Source organism: Nomascus leucogenys, chromosome 12 (assembly GCF_006542625.1).
Source record: "Nomascus leucogenys isolate Asia chromosome 12, Asia_NLE_v1, whole genome shotgun sequence".
Taxonomy (NCBI): Eukaryota; Metazoa; Chordata; class Mammalia; order Primates; family Hylobatidae; genus Nomascus; species Nomascus leucogenys.
Window position 1 is genome coordinate 106,207,238 of NC_044392.1, and position 13,642 is coordinate 106,220,879.

General features: G+C 46.9%; 1 non-coding gene across 1 annotated transcript; it reads right to left on the reverse strand.

The window, feature by feature from the left end:
• Window positions 1–10,851: 10,851 nt before the first annotated feature.
• Window positions 10,852–10,958, reverse strand: LOC115837695. The gene has a single exon (XR_004032755.1). It is a non-coding gene; the product is annotated as a U6 spliceosomal RNA (small nuclear RNA).
• Between the last annotated feature and the right edge of the window lie 2,684 nt (window positions 10,959–13,642).

Below are 13,642 nucleotides of genomic sequence, written 5' to 3' on the forward strand. Positions count from 1 at the left end.
GAAGGCAATTATCGCCAGGATATTTGATGGGTGGGATGACGTTCAGGGTTATTCTCTCACACTTCCCTAGGGGGTAGTAAATTAGGCACAATTTATCTAATTGCTCACACTTTTAATCTCAGTGGAAATGAAACTGCTTAAATTGCAAAGGTGATAAAGCTTTGAAAGATGTAGACAGGTGTGGTTCCCGGCTCCAGAAATCTCTCCTCCTCCTGTAACCTGCCACCCTCCCCTCCCTCCTCACACTGGGCCCTCCCCGATGCCTGCCACTCTCCGCATTCCTCACACGTGCAGACCCTGCGCCTTGGGCTGCAGCTCCCGAGTGGAGACAGGGCAGGACTGTAAAGCGCCCTGGCAACAGATCAGCCATCTTCTGGCTGCCTCTGCCTTCCGGCTGCCTCTGCCTTCTGGCATGCCAATAACTGGGTCTCTCGTTTGACCTGTTCCCTGGTGCTGGTCCATCTCCCTCATGCCAGGACCTGGCTCCTGCACCTCACCCCCTTCGGCGTGGCATTTCAGCAAAGGCTCTCCTTTCTCTGCTTGTCTGGGCCTCAGCCTCTGCTGTTTCCTCTCTGCTTAATCCTTCCACACACCTGCAGCCAAGTAGTTGTGTCAAAGGTCCTTAGGAGCCAGATGATCCCAGAAGGCGCAAGCATTGCCATTCGTTTTGGGGATTCATTAAAGAAATCCAAGGGGACCCAGAGGGGCACAGAATAGACTGGTTTTGAAGGAGCAAAGAGGCCAGTGTGGATGTGATGAAAGCAGCAGGTCTGAGCAGAGAAAAAGCCAGAGAGAGAGAGAATGCACACACACCGTAGGGAGAGCGGGTGCTCTGAGCATCCAATAGGCAGCAGCATCTAGGGTGATAGTTTCAGGCAAAGAAAGGAAGGAGCCCACGAAACAAAGCTCTTTCCTACATCAAAATTGTGTTACATTAGGCTCCAGCCACCCTGGCCTTTCAGTTGCTCCAATGCATCAAACTCCTTCCTACCATATGTGGTCCCCTCTGACTAGGCAGGCTCCTTTTCACTCATTCGATAAAGCCAGCTTACAGGTCCCCTGCTCAGGGAGGCCTCCTTAGACTCTGTGGCCAAGTCCTGAACTATAAACTCTCATCCCATCCTTTCTTTCTTGTTTTTTAGACGGACTTTCTCTATCGTTGCCCAGGCTGGAGTGCAATGGCACGATCTCAGCTCACTGCAACCTCTGCCTCCTGGGTTCAAGCGATTCTCCAGCCTCAGCCTCCCAAGTAGCTGGAATTACAGGTGTCCCCCACCACACCAGCTAATTTTTGTATTTTTCGTAGAGACAGGGTTTCGCCATGTTGTCCAGACTGGTCTCGAACTCCTGGCCTCAGGTGGTCCGCCCACCTCAGCCTCCCAAAGTGCTGGGGTTGCAGGTGTGAACCACAGCGCCCGGCCCATTCTTTCTTTTTCTTAGCATCTCCATATTAGTCTGTTTTCACGCTGCTAATAAAGACGTACCCAAGACTGAGAAGAAAAAAAGATTTAATTGGACTTACAGTTCCACGGGGCTGGGGAGGCCTCAGAATCCTGGTGGGAGGAGAAAGACACTTCTTATTTCGTGGCAGCAAGAAGCAAGAGTGGAAACCCCTGATAAACCCATCAGTTCTCATAAGACTTATTAACTATCACAAGAAAAGCATGGGAAAGACCAGCCCCCCCATAATTCAATTACCTCCACCTGGGTCCCTCCCACAACACGTGGGAATTCTGGGAGATACAATTCAAGTTGAGATTTGGATGGGGACACAGCCAAACCATGTCAATCCCCTATATAATCATAATTACTATAATGAATCTGCCTTTATTTGTGTAAGATATCTCTTCTCTACTAGATGGTAAGGCTACAAGGAAAGGCATCATCTCACCCAGGATACTGGAGTGCAGTGTTGCAGTCGTGGCTCACTGCAGCCTCGAACTCCTGGACTCAAGCAATCCTCCCACCTCAGCCTCCTGAGTAGCTGGGACTACAGGCATGCACCACCACACCTGGCTAATTTTGTAGAGACGGGGTCTCACTATGTTGCCGAGGCTGGTCTCAAACTCCTGGCCTCAAGTGATCCTCCCACTTCGAACTCTCAAAGTGGTTAGATTACAGGTGTGAGCCACTGTGGCCTGCCTCTGGCTTAGCTTTATACCCAACTGTGCCTGATAGCCTTTGGCCCTTTTAGTTAGGTGAGCCAATGTGTTACCAGTTCATCCACCAGAAAGTGGACTCTGAGACATATTTTAAGGTGCGAAATATTTATTAGGGAATGACCTAGGGATCAACACTTGAAGAAGGAGAGGAAGGGAGCCGAAGATGCAGAGGGGGGACTCGGGCCAAAAGCAGACAGCCTAGGCTGAGCCCAGGAGAAGTCCAGGAGCTAGAATGACCTTCTAGAGTTCTTGGAGTTGGGTGAAGATGACCAGACATTTATACTCTGGCATTGATCATTCATTGACAGCAGGTTATCCCAGGAAGGGGTGTGAACCTAGGCAACGTGACTTCACCACAGAGTAATCCCCGAAGGGGTTAGTGGTCACAGGTTGTCTGCTGTCTATGGCAGAGTCAAGTTAGAAATTCAAAGGCTTTCTCAAACCAGCCTGGGCAACATAGGGAGAACCCATCTCTACAAAAAATAGAAAAAAGTAGCCAGGTGTAGTGGTGTGCACCTGTAGTCCCAGCTACTCAGGAGGCTGAGGCAGGAGGATCACTTGAGCCTGGGAGGTCGAGGCTGCAAGTGAGCTGAGATTGCGCCACTACACGTGGTTACTATAGAGGCAGTAGAAGGCTTTAAATGGAGGATTTGTTCATTTCTCCACCCGTCTGACCATTTATCACAAGTATGTGTTGAGTGCCTTCTAGGTTCCAGGTACCCCTCACAGTGCAGGAAGAGCCTACTCGTCACACCACAACTGGAGGTTTCTTCAAGACTGGAGAAGGTATGTGGTAGGGGAGTGGAATGGGTGACAGGACAGAGCAGTGAAGAAAAGGAAGAAAAAGTCTTGCAAAGCGGAACCCACACCTACAAGAAAAGAAACAACTAATGAATATCAACTATACAGAGGCACTTACTGTACATTATTTCATCTCCCCAGTGAGCCACAGATCTTCCTGTCTCATTTTGCTAAAGAGGAAACTGGGCCTCAGAAAGTTGATGTAACTCTGTCTCATGATCCGATAGCTTCACGTGGTACCAGGTTCAAACGCTGCTCTCCCTGAATACGGCGCCATTTGCTCAACCTTTTGCCTGAAGACCTTGGCTCAGCCCTTGCTGGCAAGTCATAAGCCCAGACACAGAGGGCTTCTGATGCAAGTGGGTTTTTGGTGTCTAGGGAGATACCACCGGGGACAGCCCAGTATTTGACAAACTGAGTCTGCATAGCCACGTGCTCCGTGCCTGGTTGGCCTGCGGGTGAGCCCAGCCTGCTCACCTGACCTGGCCTAACTCCTGATTGTGCTGTTTCCTGGTGAGTCAGCTCAGCCCTCCTGACCCTGGGCTGTACTCTGACTCCAGTGAACCTGGCCACAGCCACACTGGCTCAGCCAAGAGGGCCTATGACCCTTTCTCTGATGCCCTACCTACTCCTACATGAATGATCTCGTTGAATGAAACAAGTGTAAGTGATCTCACTTCTATGGAAATCTCCAATCCTCCCATTGTCTGTGTCCTTCCATGAAAATATAAACTATCCTGCTGGTTGGTAAACTCCTCTGGGCAGGGTCAAAATCTTATTCAACTTTGATTTCCAGTACCTAGTGCATTACCTGGCTAGAGCAAATGCTCGTAGTGCATTATGAAAAAAGTGAAACTGATCAACAGGCAAACAATGAGCACAGCTACAGTCACTGAAAACTCAAGTGACACCAACAAAAATTACCCATTTACTCTGTTATATCAGAAAGATCTAGATTTAGAATGTGTTTTATCCACTTAACAAATGCATACTGAACACCTGCTAAATGCCAGGCATTGTGCTAGGTACTGGAAAGGCATCACTGACCAAGAAGTTACTGTTTCAAACATCATGAAGCTTAGACACTCGTAGAGGGAACCAGTATCAAGCAAATTATTGATCAAATGATGGCCACAGTGATCAGGAGAACAGAAAAGAAGCATGTGCTGTGCCTATGTGTGGTCAGTGCCAGTGTGGCCTCAGGGGCTGCAGCAGGTTTTCCGATGGAAGGGATATTTAAGCTGAAACCTCTAAAAGATGAATAGAAATTAGCCAGACGAACAGGAAGCAACTTCTATGACAACAGGGAGAGGCTCTGTCTGTCCCTGAGTCTAAGGAACTGGAGAAGGTTTGTGCAGCAAGAGCACAGAGGACAAAGAAAGTGGGGCGGGTTGATGCTGGGTGACACCTGGGTAATGCCAGGTGACACCAGTTGACGCTGCTGCTGAGGAGCATGTGCCCAAGTTGTGCAGGACACTATAAGCCATGACGAAGGATTGGACTTTTTTAAATAAAGGAAATTACAGGCCCGGTGCTGTGGCTCATGCCTGTAATCCCAGCACTTTGGGAGGCGGAGACAGTCAGATCACGAGGTCAGGAGTTCGAGACCAGCCTGACTGACATGGTGAAACGCTGTCTCTACTAAAAATATAAAAATTAGCTGGGCATGGCGGCACGTGCCTGTAATCCTAGCTACTCAGGAGGCTGAGGCAGAAAAATCGCTTGAACCTGGGAGGTGGAAGTTGCAGTGAGCCGAGATCACGCCACTGCACTCTAGCCTGGGTGACAGAGTGAGACTCCATCTCAAAAAAAAAAAAAAAAAAAATTAGCCGGGCGTGGTAGCGGGCGCCTGTAGTCCCAGCTACTCGGGGATATGGATGTATGCATATGTCCTGTGAATCAAATTATATATTTTAAATATGTGCAGGGTTTTGTATAGCCATTATACTTTAATCTAGCTATAAGGGGGAGAAGAAAGAGAAAGAAAAGAGGAGGAGGAGCAGGAGGAGGGGGAAGAAGAGGAGGAGGAGAAGAAAGGGAAAGAAAAGAGGAGGAGGAGCAGGAGGAGGAGGAAGAAGAGGAGGAGGAGAAGGAGCAGCAGCCATGGAAACAGCCTTGGAAAGAGATCCTTGTAGGTCACAGTGTTGGGGACAGGGCAGGGTGAATATGTGGGCCAGCATGTATGTCCCAGTGCCTAAAGCCCACCAAACTCTAGTTGGCATGCTTGGCCTCATGGAATTCCGGACACTTACGCCAACTGTGCCATTGAGAAAATATTAAAAAAAAAATTCTCAATATCTAGAATACTGAGAAAATAATTCCTCAGAAGACGTCTTACAGGACCTGTCTCTGGCTTGGAGAAGTCAAGTAGGGAATTCTAGCAAAATTACCCTTCAGACTTGCTCAGCTGGGGTATGTAAACCTAGCTTTCCAAATTTGGAGCTGAGAACCAGCACATCCTGATGACATTCTCTGGCAGTCCGTTAAACTGGTTGTTACAAAGACTAAATAGAGCAACTATGGTGTTAACCACCACCCCCTCCATAAAAATGGATGCGGAGGATCCAGTTGGAAGGCTTAGGTAGCAGTCTAGGCAGGAGACTCCGGGGCCTTGGACCAGGGTGCTGGTGGTGAAAATGCAGAGCAATGTACGTAGGGAGAACTCTTCAGGAGGCATTGAACTGGCAGAACTTGATGATTATCCAGTGAGGCAGTGAGAGGGAGTGCAGAGGAGGTGAAAGGGAGAGGAGGTGTGGATGACACCTCCCAGTGTCTCCTCCTTGGGTATTGAGGCAGCAGGTGGTGTTATCCTCTGGGTAGGAAATCCTAGAGGAGGAACGAGTTTAGAAGGCAGTGAATTCCAGTTTTGTTTGGTTTTGTTTTTGTTTTTGAGATGGAGTCTTGCTCTGTCGCTCAGGCCGGATTTTTTTTTTTTTTTTGAGACAGAGTCTCTGTTGCCCAGGCTCATTGTAACCTCCACGTCCTGGGTTCAAGCAATTCTCATGCCTCAGCCTCCTGAGTAGCTGGGATTACAGGTGCCCACCACGACCATGCCTGGCTAACTTTTGTATTTTTTAGCAGAAATGGGGTTTCACCGTGTTAGCCAGGCTGGTCAACAAGTGATCCACCCACCTCAGCCTCCCAAAGTGCTGGGATTACAGGCATGAGCCACCTCACCAGGCCATGAATTTCTTTTGAACATGTCGAGTTCGTGATGCCAGGCCAACATCCAGATGGCAATGACAAGTAGGTGGTTGGACACATGGATCTGGGCTCGGAAGAGCCAGATCTTCCAAATCGAAGATCTGATGTGGAGATATAAATGTGGGAGGGGTCACCATATAGGTGGCATTGAAAGCCATGAGAGTAGATGAGATCACTCAGGGAGACACTACAGTAAAAAGAGAAAATTAAATCTGACAGGAGCTGGAGTCTAGAAAAATACTTCATGACACCATTGACAACAAGCACAAAGGCTGAGGGAGAGCATGGAGGGTCCCTCGTGCCCAGCAGTGATTCCTCTGCGTGGAGCTTGAAGCTTGCAATGGATGAAGGTCAGCCAAGCAACTTGGCAAGGCAGCCCCAGGGGGAGGGAGAATTGCATGTTTATGTCCTGATAACCCTTAAATCAGTCAATAGCCATGAGGAACACTATTGGAACTCTGAACTTCTCTTGGGTAAAATGTCCTTCCTGTCCTCCTCTTTGCTGTTTTTGCAGCTTTGAAATGCTGTACGCCCACAGAGTTGACTTCAAAAGCTGAGGAAATTGAATTTCTCAGACATTAAAGGGAGTCTGGGCTTTGAATGCCAATGCGTGCACTAACCCAGGAAATTGAGTTGGTTCAATATGAGCTGCCCACAACCAGCAAACCATCTAGCATCTCATCCAGTTGTTGAGTCTCACAGTCCCTAAACTGAATTACATAAGCTCAGGAGATTTATTAGGAGGTATTTATCAATCTAATAGCACAAAACCAAGGAGAGCCAGATTCTGAACTGCGGTTGATAGGTTTACACAAGGCATGACTCAGTTATCTTTTCCCTGCAAGCTCCCTATTAAAATGCGTGGTCAACTGAAACCTATGAATGTTGTAAGAAGATTAACTTGTACCTTAAAAGTGGCAACCCATAGAAAATAAATTGCTAAAATCTGTATATATGTATCTATACACACATAGATACATACATATGCACATATACAGATCTAAGTTTATATCTATATGGATACGTAGAGGTATAAAAACAATTTTTGTAAATGAGAAAAGCATTAGTGGGAGTGAAGTCCCAAATTCTAAGTCTTCCCCATAATGCCTCCTCCTTTGCACAATTTATCATAATGTGTGTAATGTGACGTGTGTGTGTGTATATGCACACGCACATCCAAAGAACAAAGTATGTCTTAAGCAATGACAAAGATGTGACAAATTATCTTTTTTCCTGTAAAAAAAAAAAAAAAAAAAAAAAAAGCACTTACCTCTGTTCCTAGTACACTTACCGGAGAGGAAGAAGACTCTCTGAAGAAGGTGGCATCTGAGCAAGACATGAGAAGCGGCCTGGGGTTCCAGTAGCTGGGGAGTAGCAGGAGACAGCATTCTAATGGAAGGGACATCTTGAGCAGAGGTGGGAAAAGCTGTCAAGGTCCTGGGAAGCATCAGCCTTTCCCTAGAGCATCAGACACAGCTGGGAACGTAGTGGAAGATAACACGGAAAAGCAGGTTGGGGCAGAGTCGTATCATGGAGGGTCTAGAATTTCAGGTGAAATAATTTGTTTGTTTGCTTGCTTCTATTTTTTGTTTCATTTTGTTTTAGAGAAGGGGTTTCGCTATGTTTCCCAGACTGGTCTCGAACTCCTGAGCTCAAGTGATCCACTCACCTTGGCCTACCTAAGTGCTGAGATTACAGGAGTGAGCCAGTGCACCCAGCCTGGTCAAGTAATTTGGACTATATCTGTAGAAAATGGGGAGTGGAGAACATTTGAAAGGGTTTCAACAGGAGAGTAACATGATCTAGGTTATGCTTCAGGAGGACTAATTTGGCCACAGGGTGGGGGGAAATTAGAAACGGAAAATACAGGAGGCTGTAATACCAGGCCAGGCCCGAATTTAAAATAGTGATGTTAATGAAGATCTATTGACGTAGGAAGATGCTTATAATGAAATCTGAAGCTTATTTAAGTCGTTGCAAATTGATATGTACTATATAATCTCATTTTTATAAACATACGTATACATACCTATACCAGGTATATCCGCAGAGACAAAGCCTGCAAGAAATACACACAAATGTAAACACTGGTTATTTCTGGTTGGTGGGATTATGGATGACTTTCATTTTTCATTTGACTTCGTTTATTTTATATTATTTTCTACAATGAACTAAAAATTATTGTTTTTTTTTAAAAAAATACAGGCTGGGTGTGTTGGCTCATGCCTGTAATCCCAGCCCTTTGGGAGGCCAAGGCGGGTGGATCATCTGAGGTCAAGAGTTTGAGACCAGCCTGTCCCACACGGTGAAACCCCATCTCTACTAAAAATATAAAAATTAGCTGGGTGTGGTGGCACATGCCTGTAATCCTAGCTACTTGGGAGGCTGAGGCAGGAGAATCGCTTGAACTCGGCGGGGGCAGAGGTTGTGGTGAGCCAAGATCACACCACTGCACTCCAGCCTGGGCAACAGATAAATAAAAAATAAATTTAAAAAAATACAAGGGATGTGGTTGCTCATGCTTATAATCCCAACAGTTTGAGAAGCCAAAGCCGGTGGATCACTTGTGCTCAGGAGTTCAAGACCAGCCTGGGCAACATAGTGAGACCATGTCTCTGTGAGAAATACAAAAATTTGCTGGGCATGGTGGTGCACACCTGTAGTTCCAGCTACTCAGGAGGCTGAGGTGAGAGGATCACTTGAGCTCGGGAGGCTGAGGTTGCAATGAGCCAAGATCATGCCACTGCACTGTAGCCTGGGTGACAGAGCAAGACTCTGTCTCAAAAAAAAGAGAGAGAGAGGGAGATGGAATCTGCCGCTGTCAACCAAAAGTCTATCAAAATGTTTTCCTAAACAATGGAAGTTGGACTGTGGCTCTTTCCTCATTTAATAGCCCAGACGGGAGGTCATGATGACCTAAGCAAAGGAGGCAACCACCAGACGGGAAGGACACAGTCTCTTCCTTCCGAGTTTCCTCAGCAGAGTCAACCCTGCCACTTAAGAACCATAAAATCTGGCTTGGGTGAAGAATGCCAACAGCTGTGAAGCTGGCCTTAAAACTGGAACACTCACAGGCTGAGAACATTTTATTATCAGGAGTTCTTAGGATTATTGAGACCAACTGCACCATTTAATAGCAGTGAAAAATAGTGCTGTGAATGTTAAAAGCCTCTTTAAGCTCTAAAGCCCTTTTTTAGTTCAGTGGCAGTTAACTCAGTTTGTATCAGAATCACCACACACACCCCAGCCCCACCTCACCCGATGACTCTCCTTCATTTGCAGCAAATAATTTATTAAGCTCTTGCAGTATGCCAGGCACTGTTCTAGGTATGAAAGACAGATTGAGTGGGGCCAGGCACAGTGGTTCATGCCTGTAATCCCAGCACTTTGTGAGGCAGAGACAGGTGCGTCACTTGAGGTCAGGAGTTCGAGACTAGCCTGGCCAACATGGTGAAACCCCGTCTCTTCTAAAAATACAAAAATTAGGCAGGTGTGGTGGTGCACACCTGTAATCCAAGCTACTTGGGAAGCTGAGGCATGAGAATCACTTGAACTCGGGAGCGGAGGTTGCAGTGAGCCACGATCACGCCACTGCACTCCAGCCTCAGTGACAGAGCAAGACTCTGTCTGGAAAAAAAAAGGGAGAGATTCGGTGGGTCAGGGCTTTTCAGTTTCATGTCCTGGAAGACACCTGCTGCCACACTTTCTTCTTTCCCCTGTTCTTCCTGCTCACCTCCTCTGGCTTCTGGAAGGTGTTCTGTTCTTCACAACAGTTAAGATCTGTATTAATTGTTTTCCCTGCTGTATGCAGGACCGAGAACAATTACCCATGCCATATGTTCTCAGCAGATAACTGTTGAATGAACAGGTTTCACACATGCTGTGTCCTCTACTGGGAACATGCTCACTTACCTTTTTGCCTCGCTTATTTCTGCAAATGTCTCTCTGCTCAGCGCAAACATCATGTTTTCTGAGAAGCTATCTGGGGTAGCCAGGTTCCCCGTTAATTATTCTCTTGTTGTACTCTACTTCTCCTTTCAGTGTTTACCACCACTGTCATTATATAACTACTTGATCCATCTCTCCTGTTAGTTTATAAACTCCATGAAGGCTGGGACCAGGCTGCCCTTGGCTAGCCTTCTATCCTCAGTTCTTAGCACAGAACCTGACCCATACAAGTCACTCAGTGGGCTTTTTTTTTCATTTTATAATAGCTTTGTTGATGATAATTGACATATAATAAATAACATATTTAAATTGTACAATTTAAAACCATCACCAGAATGAAGATACTGAATGTACCCACCACCCCCATGAGTTTCCTTATGCCCCTTGGTAATCCCTTTCTCCTGTCCCTCTGCTTCTCCCCATTTTTAAGCTATGATTGATTTGCTCCTGTCATTATATATTAGCTTGCATTTTCTAGAATTGTATATAAATGGAATCATATAATATGTACTCATTTTTTACCTAGCTTATTTCATTTATAATTATTTTGAGTTCATCTACATTGATGCCTATATGGACAATTAATTCCTTTTCATTGCTAAGAATTATTCCACTGTATGGATATACCAGCATACCACAACTTGTTTATCCACTAACCTGTTGTTAGACATTCGGGTTGTTTCCAGGTTTTTGCGATGTCAAATAAAGCTGCTTGTGATATTTGTGCACAACTCTTAAAAATATAAAACACTTCACGAATTTGTGTGTCATCCTTGTGCAGGGGCCATGCTAACCTTCTCTGTGTCACTCCAATTTTAGTATATGTGCTGCCAAAGCGAGCACCACTCAATGGTTTTTGAGTGACTGACTGAATAAATGCATTCTCATATAGTTTGATGCCCACCGAATGCTAGCTGAAACTGGGGTCATTGTCATTGCTGTGGTTATTGATGACAGTCATGGACAGATGGCAGCAGAGCTGGTAACAGCTGCCAACTAAGCACCAGGCATTTTCTACCACCATGTGCTGTTTCTGAGAGTAGATTCAGGAAAACTGGGGATGAACTGTAATCACTGATTCATTCAACAAACATTTAGGCATTGTTAGATGGAGTGCAAAAGTGAGTAAGGCAGTCTCTGCTTTTGAGGGGTTTATAGCTTAGTTGGGGTAACAGACCTAAAAACATGAAGTCACTGATATGTGAGAGGCCGTATAAATTTGCTAGGCCTGCCATAACAGAGTACCACAAACTGAATGGCTTAAAAAAACAGAATTTTACTATCTCAGCATTCTGCAGGCTAGAAGTTCAAGACCAAGGTGTCAGCAGGGCCATTCCTCTCTGCTCAGCTCAAATATCACTTTCCTTGAAAAGATTTCTGGAATTAGCCAGGTTCCCCTGTTAATTATTCTCTTGGTGTACTCTACTCCGCCCCTCTGGCGGAGCTGGAGAGGGATATGCTCCAGGCCTCTCCCCTACTTCGGGTAGTTCCTTGGCTTGTGGCAACCTCAGCTCTGATCTTCACGTGGCCTGCTCCCTGTGCATGTCTGTCTCTGTGCCCAGATTCTTCCCTTTGTGTAAGGACACAAGTCCTATGGGATTGGAGCTCACCCTCATGACCTCATGTTAACTCGGTAACATTTATAAAGACCTTCTCTCCAGATAAGGTCACATAAGGCACCAGGGGTTAGGATTCCAACTTATCCTTTGGGGGGGACACGATTCCACCCAGAACGGAGGCACGCCGGGAGGCCTGCAGGTGATCCATCCGAGCAGCAGGAGGAAATCACCCAGTGTGGTGAAGGACAGGGGAGGGGAAGAAAAGGCTTCTCAGAGTGGGTAAACCCTGGGCTGAGTCTTTAAGGGTGAGTAGGTATTTCATGCAGCCCAGGAGAGAGGTGAGGGTGAGGCCATAGGTGTGGAGGGGGTGGGATAGGTGGACAGGAACCAGATCATAAGACAGATGATGAAACCACTGTTGGTTCTGAATGTCCCCAGTCCCTCAAGCCCTCCAGCACGATCTTTTCATTCAATATTCAAATGGAAAAGCTGAAACAGCCGTGCCATCAACAGTGGGAAGCCCAGCATCCCTGAGGATTTGGTGTGGTTCTGGGGGTAGGGCAAGGCGGTGCTCTCCCGGCCTGGGCTCTGTGGCCCTGGTCCTCTGTCCCTCGCTGCTCTCAGCTCTGCTGCTGCAGTCGGTCCCTGAAGTCTGTCCTCCGCATCTTCGTTTCTGGGCAGCAACTCACTTCCTCCATTCCCCAAAACACCAGTAACATCCAAGTGCTGGGATGGCCAGCTCACACTGCAGGCTTGAGAGAGGCAAAGAAGGCCACAGCACAGACAGAAAACCACTTACGATTAAACACTGACCGTGGCAGCCCCAACGTGCATAGGCCACCTCCACCATAGGGAGGCTGTTACCAGCCAGCTTTATTTTCTTAAGCACCTGTGACCGCCACCTCCTCTGTCTCACCAGTTACAATCTCCTAGAAGCTTTTAAAAAGACCAATTCCCGGGTCGGGCACAGTGGCTCACGCCTGTAATCCCAGCACTTTGGGAGGCCAAGGCGGGCGGATCACCTGAGGTCGGGAGTTTGAGACCAGCCTGACCAACATGGAGAAACCTCGTCTCTACTGAAAATACAAAATTAGCTGGGCATGGTGGCGCATGCCTGTAATCCTAGCTAGTCGGGAGGCTGAGGCAGGAGAATCTCTTGAACCCGGGAGGCGGAGGTTGTGGTGAGCCGATATTATGCCATTGCACTCCAGCCCGGGCGACAAGAGCGAGATGCCGTCTCAAAAAAAAAAAAAAAAAAAAAAAAAAAAAAAAAAAAAAAAAAGGCCGGGCGCGGTGGCTCACGCTTGTAATCCCAGCGCTTTGGGAGGCCGAGGCGGGTGGATCACGAGGTCAGGAGATCGAGACCACGGTGAAACCCCATCTCTACTAAAAATACAAAAAATTAGCCGGGCGTGGTGGCGGGCGCCTGTAGTCCCAGCTACTTGGAGATGCTGAGGCAGGAGAATGGCGTGAACCCGGGAGGCGGAGCTTGCAGTGAGCCGAGATCGGCCACTGCACTCCAGCCTGGGTGACAGAGCAGACTCAGTCTCAAAAAAAAAAAAAAAAAAAATTCCCAGTACTCATCTCAAACCATTTTAATCTGAATCTCTGAAAGTGGGGCCAGCTGGGCATGCACTTGAAAACTCCCAGGTAATTCTAGAGAATACTACGCTGAAGCCAGACCTTCCTCACTTCTCCCCAACCCCACCGTTCTGGCCGCAAGAAAAGCTGTAGTTCCTTACGGTACAGAGCAATTCCTCTCTCTCTCTCTCTTTCTCTCTGTCTCTCTCACTTGTTCTCACTTATCCAAGCCTAAGCATATAGGCCATACATTCTCAAAAATATAAAATCCATCACAGTGTTTTCCTAAATAACAGAATTTTTTTTTTTTTTTTTTTTTGAGATGGAGTCTCACTCTGTCACCCAGACTGGAGTGCAGTGGTGCAATCTCGGCTCGCTGCAACCTCC